This window comes from Acinonyx jubatus, chromosome C2 (genome assembly GCF_027475565.1).
Source record: "Acinonyx jubatus isolate Ajub_Pintada_27869175 chromosome C2, VMU_Ajub_asm_v1.0, whole genome shotgun sequence".
NCBI classification, from domain to species: domain Eukaryota; kingdom Metazoa; phylum Chordata; class Mammalia; order Carnivora; family Felidae; genus Acinonyx; species Acinonyx jubatus.
In genome coordinates this window covers 26475318-26487998 of record NC_069384.1, presented here as the reverse complement: position 1 = coordinate 26487998, position 12681 = coordinate 26475318, and the positions used below count along the sequence as shown (strand labels likewise).

General features: G+C 35.7%; 1 protein-coding gene across 1 annotated transcript in view; it reads right to left on the bottom strand.

Moving 5' to 3' along the window:
* Nucleotides 1-1326: 1326 nt before the first annotated feature.
* The window catches only part of LOC113604776 (uncharacterized), a 591327-nt gene continuing 579972 nt past the window's right edge, over nucleotides 1327-12681 (bottom strand). Inside the window, exons 5-6 of the transcript XR_008298129.1 lie at nucleotides 9787-9847; nucleotides 1327-2447 (exon numbers count right to left, since the gene is read on the bottom strand). The gene's annotated coding sequence lies outside the window, so the exon portion shown is untranslated. The remainder of the gene's footprint in view (nucleotides 2448-9786; nucleotides 9848-12681) is intronic.

Here is a 12681-nt window from a genome sequence, read left to right as displayed (position 1 = left end):
CTGGCAGTGAGGTGGAGGGAGAAAATGAGTGGACAAGGAAGGACAAACCCTACTTCAGAAATTTTTGAATTATAATGAGCAATTTTTCATTCTTTCTTAGAATGTGCACAACATTCATGTGAATCTGTGGACTAACCAGATTCTTCACAAAGAACATTTTCAAAATATGTGACAAGATCTATGACTGCCAAATAATTCTAAATGGGAAGTTAACAGTATTCTCCTAGCTCTAAAAATACCAAGAAATCCTTCAGTGTTTTAGTTCTAATTTTTCCTCATGCTAATTAGATGAGATTTTAATCTCAGAAACAATCCTACTATGTTCTATTTCTCATTTAATTGGCATATAGTATTGTTATTTGTGTTTTAATTACAAAAAGGAATGTCAATTAAAGCTATTACACAGAAGCCTCGCTCTTGGGGTCCATACCACGGGACCATTAGAGGTAAATCAGTTCATGAGTCATGGTATGATTGTGGTAATAAGACTCCTCCTCAACCATGTCCCACATGTATCTTGCTCTGTGTCAAGAAATGCTCAGAATCAAGAAAAAAAACTTCCACGAAACCAAATGTCATCCATATTATAAGACAAAATGACCCCAAATTCACATTTTTATCCTTAGGAGACAGCTTTCCACAATATAGTTGACTGTCATGATAAAATTCCCATCATCAGGGGTCAACCCTTGCACTAATGAGTGTCCTACTATACTTACAAATGCTAATACATTGATATATTTAATGTCCGCAAAAAATTTATTTCTACACATTACTTTACCATCCAAGTATGAGTAAATGCTCCAGTTGTAAGTGATTTCTCTCACAATAAAAACTTTCTAAGTAATACACTGAACTTACCTCAATGAAGCTAAGAATTTTTAAAAATCCCAATCAAAAATCTAAAATATATATCCCTATTATTTTTAAAGAAAGTGAATAGTGATGTAATTTGATAGAGTCTTAAGTCGAGTCAATTTTTTTTCCTCAATGTACAATTTGGAGAATTTTATAACAGTAATTCTTTTTAAAAATAGACTGCTCAATCATAACGTTGTTCCTTTAAAGTACACACACACACACACACACACACACACACACACACACTACATTTAGTTTCAAATAGTTTCTCATGTCCCCACACAATGAAACCTGTTTTGATATTAAAATTATTACAGACCTAGCTTCTAAAAAGCCTTATAATTTTTGAATTGTGAAAGTCTGAATCTTGTAGGGTAAAGTAGGCTTGGAAGATGGGTGGAGAGAGAAGAACAACACACAAAGCCAAAAGAAATGCCTGGAATGTGATTGATATTTGGACTTGGTGCAAACACATAGGGCAACGCCTACAGGAGAGGCTACAGTAAGAGAGAGTACAATAATAAATCAAATTTTGCTGTTTTAAATTTAAAAAAGAAATTTTATAACAATGTGAAATAATCACAAATTTAGTTTACAGTTTAGTCAAGAAGAGTTCACCTCAAGTGCTCTCAGATATTTCTGTTGCCCTTATCATCTTAACTGGTTACTCGCCCAGAATGGGTTATGTTTATAAGTCAAGATGCTTCTTTCTTGACTTTAGTGGCCTCTAAGTTCATATAAAATTTATAGGTTTATGTCTTGTCCAAAATGGATCACATCTGGTTTTCTGGAAACTGTGGCCAGTTTAAAGCATTCAATATAAAATGAGAACTAAAAATGTGTTAGCTGGCTTTGTGCAGAAGAAAAAAGATATGAAAAGGATATATAATTTTGATATTATGGACATTATTTCATTATTTTTGCAGTTTTAATATCAGCACAAAGTACTAAAGCTGACATTTGGATACACGACACCAAATGGCAGAGCTGTTTCAATCATATAGTGCAGAGAACCATTTTTTTGTCTCTTATAACAAAAATAGAATTCTTCATTCTAACTATGAATGAGAATTAGCAAGGAAAGTTTTCAAAGACTTAATATGATGGAAGCTCTCATTAACAAGAAAACTTATTATACAAATAGGATTATAATAAAGCTGGCCTGAATCAAATGATCTTGAAGAGCCAAAATACTTAGATGAGTATCTTTCTTTTTTTTTTTTCTGTTTATTACATATAATTCTTTGAAACATCTTTGCTATTTCCTGACTTGTTCTTGTTTATAGTGTTTTATTACTTAGGGATTGAAGACTGAAGAAAATATTGTAGTATCAGTTTGGTAGGATAGTCTGCATTAATAAATATACCCCAACATAAATAAGGGATCAAAAACAATAGAAATTTTTTCCTTCATACCCTTAACAGTTCAAGGAAGGGGCTACTTACTTTTTAGCTGGAAGCTCTCTTCTTGTGGTAACTCAAGGACCCACACTCCTTATGCCTTGTGACTCTGCCAATTCAGAAGCATGGTTGTTCATTTCTTTTTTGTGGGTGTGCCATGGATTCATCTTTCACTCTGGAAAAGCCTAAGTACAGCAATTTTAAATACATAAAAGATACAGGAGTATAAAGGGAGACAATTATATTGCCATAATTTATTAAAATGTGTATAAAATGAATTTATGCCACAGTGAATACATGTGCTTTTGAAAATGTTTATTTAAGGGTGCCTTGGTGGCTCAGTCAGCTAAGTGTCTGGCTTCGGCTTGGGTCATGATCTCACGGTTAGTGCGTTTGGGTCCCTTGTGGGGCTCTTTGCTGACAGTGCAGAGCTTGGAGCCTGCTTTGGATTTTGTGTCTCCCTCTTTCTCTGCTAATTTCTCCAGTTGTGCTCTGTCTCTCTCAAAATGTTCATTTAGTTTTGAGAGAGAGAAGAGTGAAAGCAAGTGTGAGGGGGGAAGGGGCAGAGAGAGAATCCCAAGCAGGCTCTGCACTGTCAGCACAGAACCCCACCTGGGCCTTGATTTCACAAACCATGAGATCATGACCTGAGCCAAAACCAAGAGTCAGTCGCTTAACCGACTGAGCCACCCAGGTGCCCCAAAGTATGTGCTTTCTAATCAACATTAACTAAATTTAGCTGCACATTTCTAATAACCACCATAGTTGTGAACTAGTGATGAGGGTAAATAATGTTTCAAGATATCTGTAGCAGCAGAAATGTGATATGAAATACCTGTGAGTTTGGCAACCAAATAACCAGTAGCACTAATACTAGTGGGATTGTTTGATTGCCATCATAAGCGAAAGAAACGTTAACTTTCAGTTAGAGCTGGCTAAAAGACAGAATTCATCCCCATCTAAGTTCATGAATCCTCTGAATTCTGTCTACAAGCCCCCAAGGGCTAAGAACTCTTCCCTGGTGTGCTCCAAACCAATAGGAGGGAAAGTGAACACAGAAGAAGTCTTCTATGTTTCATGCTTGGACTGGTATATTGCAATTCATTGCTTCATCAATTGGGTCAACAAATACTCATGAGAACCAGCACTGTCTTGGGTTCTGGCGATACTGTAGTCAATAGCTAGCTAATGCCCTTCCATTCATGGAGATTTTATTCTTGTGGGGGTAGAAGAGGGGAAATAAATGTGCAAACAAGTAACTACATAATAAGTCTTATGGTATGACAGATACCATCTGAAATCAATAAATATTTATTTTAAGTTTCTTGAGTCATGTCTTTCTATGTCTTCTTTTAAGTTATGCCAAATATCAAGAGTGTCAGAAGTATCAAAAAGGGAGTTCAGAGGGTCACGACTACCAAAAAGGCCCACTCTAGGGAAGGGAAGGCACATATATTGTGAAAAATATTTTCTAGTAGCCTAGTCAACTTACAAACCTTAAAGGGAGGTACAATGGTCCTGTTATATCTCTGGCTCTAGAATTTTCTTTCTCTTGTGTTTTCTAACATTTTGATGTTTCTTTTAGTTTCCAAGCCCTTTTTGATTTATTATAAACTTAATAAAATGTACTAACAAAATGGGATTACAATTATTATTATATTAATGTAGTATATGGAACAAGTATTGTTATCTGGCTCATGATCATTATATTTCTAGAAACAAGCTGGCTTTTTATCTAATAACGTTAGATTAGAATTAATGGTTCACATTCGTATGAATTGTAGAGAGGGCAGCTAAGTGCCTGGTAAAGCCCAAAGAAAACCTTGTGGTAATGCCAAGGAGGAAGAGAATGATTGTCCTTGGAAATCTAAAAATAAATAAATGAATTAGTTAGTTTTAAAAAAATTCCAAGTGGAGCTAAAGTTTGCTTTGGGATTTCAGGAATGAATATAGTATTTCAACAGGTAGAGATCTTATGACATGGCACCCCAGAGAACACTGTGAACAAAGAAAAAAAGAAAAACATGTTCTTGAAATGATGAATGTCCCAGGTTGAGTATAATACAGGGTTCATGAAGGAGAATAAAACAGAAGACAAGTCTGGAAAAGTTGTAAGGGTCACATCTTGCATGACCTTGATATTCTGCCAAGATTTTGGTATTACACACACACACACACACACACACACACATGCACACACACACACACACACGCACACACACACACACACACACACACACACACACACACGCCTGGTTAGGAAATAGAATGAGGAAGAGAGAAGAGGGAGAGAGACCAGCTAGATCACCACTGCGAAGTCCAGGAAAATGGATAAGCTCCTAAATAACGCATTTGCTACACAAAGGAACATCGGTGGATTAATTTGAGAGAAGAATTAGATTTAGAAATAACAGGTCATAATAGCCAATCTGTCTGCAGAAACAAATGAGACAAAGGAAATTGCAGGAGTGCTCTTTGGTTGATTAATCTAGAGGAGAGTGATGCTGTATAATCCATGGTGGAAAACAAAGGCGGATGGGTTGAAAGAGACAAAAAGCTCAGTTTGAGACATTTTAGGTTTGCTGTCTGAGCAAGACATGCTTTTTTCATTCAGAGAAATGGTTGAGGGTGTAAATCTGAAATTTAAGAGAGGCCAGGGTTTGGGTCATAGGTCTCCTGGGAACTATCTGGGAAGTGTGAGTAAAATCAGTTAGGAAAGGACTGTCAAATAGAACATCAATCAGTTTTAAATCACCTAGGAAAGCAGTTCTACTGAGCAATCATGACCTTCTCATACTGTATATATTTTTTTTTAATTTAACTGATAGATGAGAAAAAAACATCCACAGACTTGTTCAAGTAAAGTTTTAAAATATGCCCTACTTTATTTTCAGGGACATTATTAAAGGTTTATTTTCCCTTCCACGTATTTATTTCTTTTTAGATGATGACAAATACGTCACTGTCAATAGTTTCACTTAAAATTTGAAGAATAATTGGGGGCCTCTGTGAGTAAATGCCTCATAACCTACGTAGGGTCACATGTCCATTCCCGAGCCAATCACTGGCAAGGGGGATGGGATTCCCTCTTGGACCATCATTCTCTTCCTGGAGGGAGAGTGGGCTTTACTTCATCAAGATATCTAGCCGTGTGTGTGTTGGGTGCAGGGTAGTAGTTGCCCGAAGAAAAAAAAATCAAGAAAGAAAGAAAAGAAAGGATATTATGAAGGTAAAAAGTGGTGTCTGTTATATCGTGATGATATGGTTAAGTGAATCAATAACAGTAACAACAAAAGTTTGCATCTCAACTTTTATTACCGAATATTATTCTAAAATGTATTATATCTTCTTAAGTAAATGGAATTTATAAAGGGCTTTGTCCCCAGGGTTATCAATTTTCATTAGCATGAATCACCATTACAAAAAATAATGTAAAAGTGTAGAGAATTGAACTAATACAATATCACAAAATATCCTGGAAGATGTTCTAATGAATTTTTATGATGTACTTATAGCATTTTAAGAATGTAAGTTCACAAGGGAGGGTTGTTTGTTCAGTTCACTGGTGACTGTCCAGTGCCTGAACAAATACCTTATACACAGCAGGCTCTCAATAAATATCTAAGAAATGAATAAATGAGGAAAATATGCATATCATTTTAGTTGTGATTTTTATCCCTCTCTGAAGAAAGAGAATTCTTTCTAAGTATTTTATATCCAATTATTGGGTATTTAATTTGCTCTTTCTACCATTGCCTTTTGTAATGTTCTCTCTAAATTTAACTATGTGTGACCTTCTCATTTGCCCTTCAACTTTGTCCAAAGTCTGGGTTTAGTCATACTGGCTTGTTTCTCTGCTTGGATTTCAAATATCCTGGTATGATTTGTTTTGAATGGGCAGAACTATACTCTTTTTGATAGCCAATTTCCTTGAACTCCACTTTCTAGAGGAAACGCAAAGATTCACCATACTAATTTTTGAACTTGATACAATTAGCTTCCTAAAGTTAATTTTCTTAATCTTTCTTAAAGACATTTCCTTTCCCTTCCCTCAGGGAAAGGAATTCAATTTCATCAACTTGTGATTGTTTCCTTAAGGTTTCCTTCTACTATTAGGAGCCCATCTAATTTTTCCCTATGAGCAAGTTTCAGACCTGATGTCTGCCCTAAAAATGTTACCTTTATCAGAGAAGACCATTCTATAGAGATCTCATTGCTTCCAAACTTGTCCGTCATTCAGTATTCTCATTTCGATATGAGCCTGTCAACCCTTCTCTTTATTTAAAATCACTATCAATTGACTAAAGAAAGCATTATTAACCTTCTTTTCCTGGTTTAGTGGCTTACACAATTTATATTAGATTTAGAATATAGCTATTTTATATGTTCCTACCATATTGACTCTAATCTAATATTCTTTCCAAATAATCCCATTACTGCCTTTATTCTGGGTTTATGAAGGCTTTAATTTCACAAATAATTATGGAATGTTCTCTCTTTCCTAAGCCAGCCCTCCAGTTCTGAGTGCTATTCTACTACTTGTCAGTTATTTTAATAGCATCTTACTTCTGGCCTGCAATGGGACCTCCAGATACGCCTAATTAATTCCTTCATTCAGAAGTCACGTCAGACCATATTTTAATAGTTATATGATTATTTTCTCACAAAATAATATAGTAATGTAATAAATGAAGAGATACTGTAAATGTATTATGTGATGGTCATTGAAAATATAAATCACTATTCACAGTGGACAATTATATGAGAATTAAAACATCAAAGAAAGTAAGCATATAACTGTAACAGAAAAAGAATAAAAATCTTCCATTGGTTTTTATTAGAAAGGAAAAAATGTGATAAAAGATTTGGTGAGAGGCTATGGAGGAGTTAAGTGAATAGCTGAATCTATTTAATGGATTAAATAGAAGATACTGCATAACTAAATAAGATAAGAAAATGACCATTTTATAAACACTGAAAAGGTCTTATATTATTTTTCATTAATTCTTTTCATTTCATCAACTAATACATTTTGAGTGTTACTATGTACAAGTTCAGAGAACACAGGGATAAATAACATGTGGTCTTTGCCAAGAATGAAATTACAGTCTTGGAATGAGAGACAGTTTATATAAGGCTTTGTTTTCTCTCTTTCACTGCATGTCTATGAGAAATCATAATGAGTACAATGGAAACGCAGGAAAGTTTGGTAGAGAAGTCAGTTATCAAAGGATAATAGAAAATGATTCAGGGATAAGAATATCTGTTTATATGCATTTTTAAATAAAATCATGCTAATTACACAAAGGTAATTGTATTCCATTGCTGTATAGAAATCTCCAGCATAGAGTGTGAGAGAAGATAGAGAGAGAAGCACAGGCCAGACTGTGGATATCTTCACTGCAAGTTCAGCCTCTGGAGTGCAGAAATCTTTGGTTTCTTATACAAGGATACCTTGGCAAATAACCAGGACCAGTTTTGGAGGATATCTAGCATGTAAATGGGTCAACGGACAATGAGAGAATGAAAGATGGATTTAAAAAGAAGCATTTGGGGTTAGAAGAGTAACCCCAGAGTAAATATACTCTGTCCAGATAGACTGTGTATGTGGTTAGAAGACCACTGGGTTGATAACTTCTGTCAACTTTAAGGGCCACAGGTGGTAGCTTGGTAGTATGTTCATGGTGGGAAAAAAGCCAAATGATATTTCCTTTTGGGTTGTTTCCTCTGTTTATGATGGGCACTGGTCAAGACACTGGTCAAGACACTTCCTCAATGGTGCTTTTGTCTATCCCAGTATGTCCTAAATGTTCTACTGGGTATCCCCAAGTTAACTGCAATGAAATGTTTTACTTGTTTCTAAAACTGCATATTAAATTTCTTAAAGGATAATATGATGATATTTTTGTTTGCTTCAATAATTTTTTGAAGGTATGGGAGGTCACTAAAAGAAACTATTTTATGATACCCATGCTCATACAAGCACCCTCTAGTCTCTCCCAAATTAAAGATGAATTTTCAGTGCCCCTGATCACCATGTTTCCACTACACTTTCATCATCTCTAACCCTGTTCAAAGCAAACTGTCTCAAAAGGGTTATCTCTATTTGCTGTCCCTCCTTTCTCAACAACTATTCACTCTTCAACTGACACCAATCTGGCTTCATTCCCAAGCATGGCCCACACAATGCCATTTAACTACTCTTGCCAAAGTCACTTACAATCACAAAACGCTAGATCCAAAGGATATTTCTCTGTCCTTGTCTTATTAGATCTGCTAGCAGCATTTGACAAGATTTACCATTACTTCCTTCTTGAAACAGTTTTTCTCCTTGGCTTTAATGACACTACACTGGTCATGGCACCCATAATAACCATTGTGGGTGGTAAATTTGCATTTTTCTCTTTACCATCACTTGTATTTTCCTTTTCCATTTCCTTTATACCTATGCCTTGTTTGTGAAATACCTTAAATCCTTGTGGGAAAGAGAATGCATATAATTAATATAAAATATTAAATATGCAATCAACAATATTGGCTACCTTATGGTTGAAGGATGGCATAAAGAAATCCAAAGAACCCATAACCATGGACCTAGTCAAAACAAATTGTATGTCCAAGTATCCTATCTAAAAAGATATACACTTTCAACAATGTCAAATAGAGAGCATTTCTATTTATATATGGACTACTTAAAGATGCACATACTTCTTATAAGAAACCACAGAGAATGAGGGCAACAAGAAAAATTATGCTCAAAAAAGTCTAAGAGATTATATACAGTTGAATTCTCTTTCAAGTAAAAGAGTCCATTTTCTTAGGGAAAGGCCCTCATGAACCTTGAGATCCAGTAAGCAGTTGTTATAAAACATTTCTAACCAGAATACACGGAATGGCTCATCAGTATGGGCCTATTGTGGTGTGGCTCACTGGATGTGTGGCTCAACCACTGGATGTGAGCCAGAGCAGGTGGGTTAAAAATCATGGTGCTGCACCTTAGCTGTCCAGGGGATGATTAGGCTAGGCCTCTGCAGGCAAAGGAAGCACAGCACTTACAAAGCTATTCAAATAAATATCCTGCTTTTGAATACATTTCACAGAGAGATTATATTCTAAACCACATAGTAATTGACTAAGAATGGGCAAATGGAAAATTCTACCAACAGATATCTCTGAATAAAGGTAAATTCTACTAATTTTCCAAAAAGTACAAATGCAATACCAGTAGCTTTTTATGGCATTTTATTCTTTCTGAGGAGATTAGTTGTGTTCAAATCTGAAAGGTCAGTGAAATTCTTGATTGAGAAAGATTTCATAGAAATCAGAGGCACCGTCATGTAGTTTGAACACAAATGTCTCTTCCTTGGATGGCTGTTCTACAATTAAAGATAATCCTAAAGGTAATAAAATTTTTATCTGCTTAATAAATATGGAAAAAATTTAAGCTAAAAAATAAAAATAGGTCAATTTAGGAGAAACATAGTAATTAGGAAATGGGTATTTTTCTGTTTAATTAAAACTTACCAGTGTGCAGCATGTATCAAAATGCTTGTTTTAATTTCTGGCTTTCATCCACCAATTCTACCTGTAACAATAAGTCCAATGGAAATAATTAGAAATATGGACAAAGAATTATGGAAAGGACACGAACTGAACTGCTTGGCTGTCCCCACTCCTCAAGGCAGAGTCTGAGACAAGGATTGTGTTTGTGTGGTAATACCGCCATGCAGGAATGAAGGGCAGGAGATGCTGAGGGATGGAGAAAAAAAAAACATAAAAAGTGTCCATTGTCAAGGTGACAAACTGGGGCTTCATCCCACCTGGGATCTCCTCAAGAGCCTATAACATGCGTCTTGGCATTTTTCTCTTGAGAATCAACTGGGAGAAGCATTCATCCATAAGGGCTCACTCATCTCCCACTGATTGAGGGCTACTCTGCAGGCATTATCTCTGTTCTCCATCCCCCCTATACTCTGCATGGATTAGTGCCAATTCCTGGGCATTCTTGGCCTCATAGTGAGAGACAGATATTGCTTTAGCAGAGATGCTACCAACCTACAGTGAATTAAAGCTCCAACAGAACTGTCTACTACAGTTGTTGCTGGAATCAATAATGAGGTCCAGAGAATAGTAGTGGGACATCAGAGGTATTTGAGACACTAACTATGATGGTTATTTTTAAATTATGAACAAAAATTGAGAAATAACCAAATAAACCAAATATATACAAAAGTAGAGTTTGGTTATCATAGTGGATTGCTTATATGACAAAATATTTTGCAGCCATTTAAACATGTTTTAGGAGAATATTTAATGCTTTGGCAAATTGTGCATAGTATTAAGTGAGCAAAATAGATAATAAAAGATATAGGTCTGAACAATTTGTATATATGCATAAAATAATTTGAAAAAATACATTATCATATTAACAGTGGTTATTTGTGTATAGTAGGATTATGGGTTATCATCATTTTCCCTTTTGTATTTTCCACATTTTCTAAATGTTTTACAAAGAACATGGTACTGCTTTATAACTAAAAAGTCAACAGACAAAAAAAAAAATCCCATTACATAAAATTCATTCTATATTTCAATTGTCCAGGAGTCCATCCAGGTTTTGTTTAACTACAGACTCACTCTAATTTTTTTTTCTCTACCAAATATTAAATGTATGCCTGCCGGGTGCCTGGGTGGCTCAGTCAGTTAAGCAACTGACTCAATTTCAGCTCAGGTCATCATTTCATAATTCATGAGATTGAGCACCGCATCAGGCTCTGCTGTGCTAACAACATAGAGCCTGCTTGGGAATCTCTCTCATCCTCTCTCTGCCCCTCCCCCATTCATGTGCATGTGCATGTGCATGCTCTCTCTCTCTCTCTCTCTCCCTCTCTCTCTCTCTCTCTCTCTGTCAAAGCAAATAAATAAACATTAAAAAAAATAAATGTATGCCTGAAAGGCCCATTACAAACTTTGACTGTCTTTGACTTGGTGACGTAGCTGCAGCTCAAGCCTTCCCATCTCCCACTGACTACCCCTCCAAAGCAGTGCTGTGTGCTTAGACCCCAGCAGCACTGTAGATAAAAGTGTATTCACTTAATTGTATTATTACTTCTTGGTGCAGCCAGTAGAAACAGAAAAACCAGAAAGTTAAATTAATTAATTAATTAATTAATTAATTTAAAAAAGAGTATTGAGAAAAATTACGCATTCAGTACATTTTGTGTGGAAAAATTCTTACAGAACTATTTGTTTCCTGATAAGGAACTGATGTCCTTCACTTAGTATGGACTGGAACCTGACATCACGTGACAACACAGTCCCAGAAGATATGCTATCCTCTCTGGTTCTGCTTCTGCTTCTTTTTTCAAAAGGGTCTTACATAATAAAGAATTGAGGGTCGAGAACATATACAGTCTATCTGGACATACACATGTCTATTTAAGACATGCACGAGAGTAGAAAACCAAGCAGTTAACCCAGGGTGAAGAGAATGGGAACAACTGGTTTACGAAGCAGACACTTCACAGCTGAAAGCAACAAAATGTTCACTGTAACCTGCTGAAAAAAATAATGTCAGGAAAGAAAAACTAATCTGGATTATAGTAGTTGGAAATAGAGTGGCTTTTCTGATCAGAGCTTAGACTGATGGTGAATTAATTAATTAATTAATTAATTTCTTTATTCATTCATGAAAGTTTTATTTTATTTTATTTTATTTATTTTAGACACAGAGAAAGAGAGTTCAAGTGGGAGAGGGATATAGGGAGAAGGTCAGAGGGAAGGAGAGAGAGAGAAAATCTTAATCAGGCTCCACATTCAGCACCGAGCCCTACGCAGGGATCGAGACCTGAGCTGGAATCAACAGTCAGATGCTCAACTGACTGAGCCACATAGGTGCCCTAAGATGGTGAATTTAAGGGGAAAAGAAGAATTAGAGTTGGTGCCAGACTGAAAATATAACTTAAAAAAATTGTTTTCAAATATTTGATAGAAAATAGTGTTTAGGTAGCAATTGGACTGGTTTTTTCTGTTACATTTTATTACTTTTAGAGCAGGTTGACCATTAGTAAAGCACCATTGCATCTGATAGGAATTTTGAAGTTTCAGGAATCAACACTTTGTCTCGATAGTTGTAGTATATTGGCTAATTTCACTTCTTTACAGAAACCTTAAAACCTAGGTGCTTTTGACAAGAATGCCCCTTCCAGGTAAATGAATTCATTTATTCAACGAATAACTTTTGCACACCTGCCAGGTAACATATCATAATTAGCTCTGAAGACAAAGAGGAAAAAGGTGGAAGCTTTTGTTAAGAACCCTCGTGTGGAAGAGGAAATCATGATGTAACAGATAATATTGCCATACCATATAAAACACAAGGGTCAGAAGGAAGCAGCAGCGTGTAGTGGCAATGAGAGT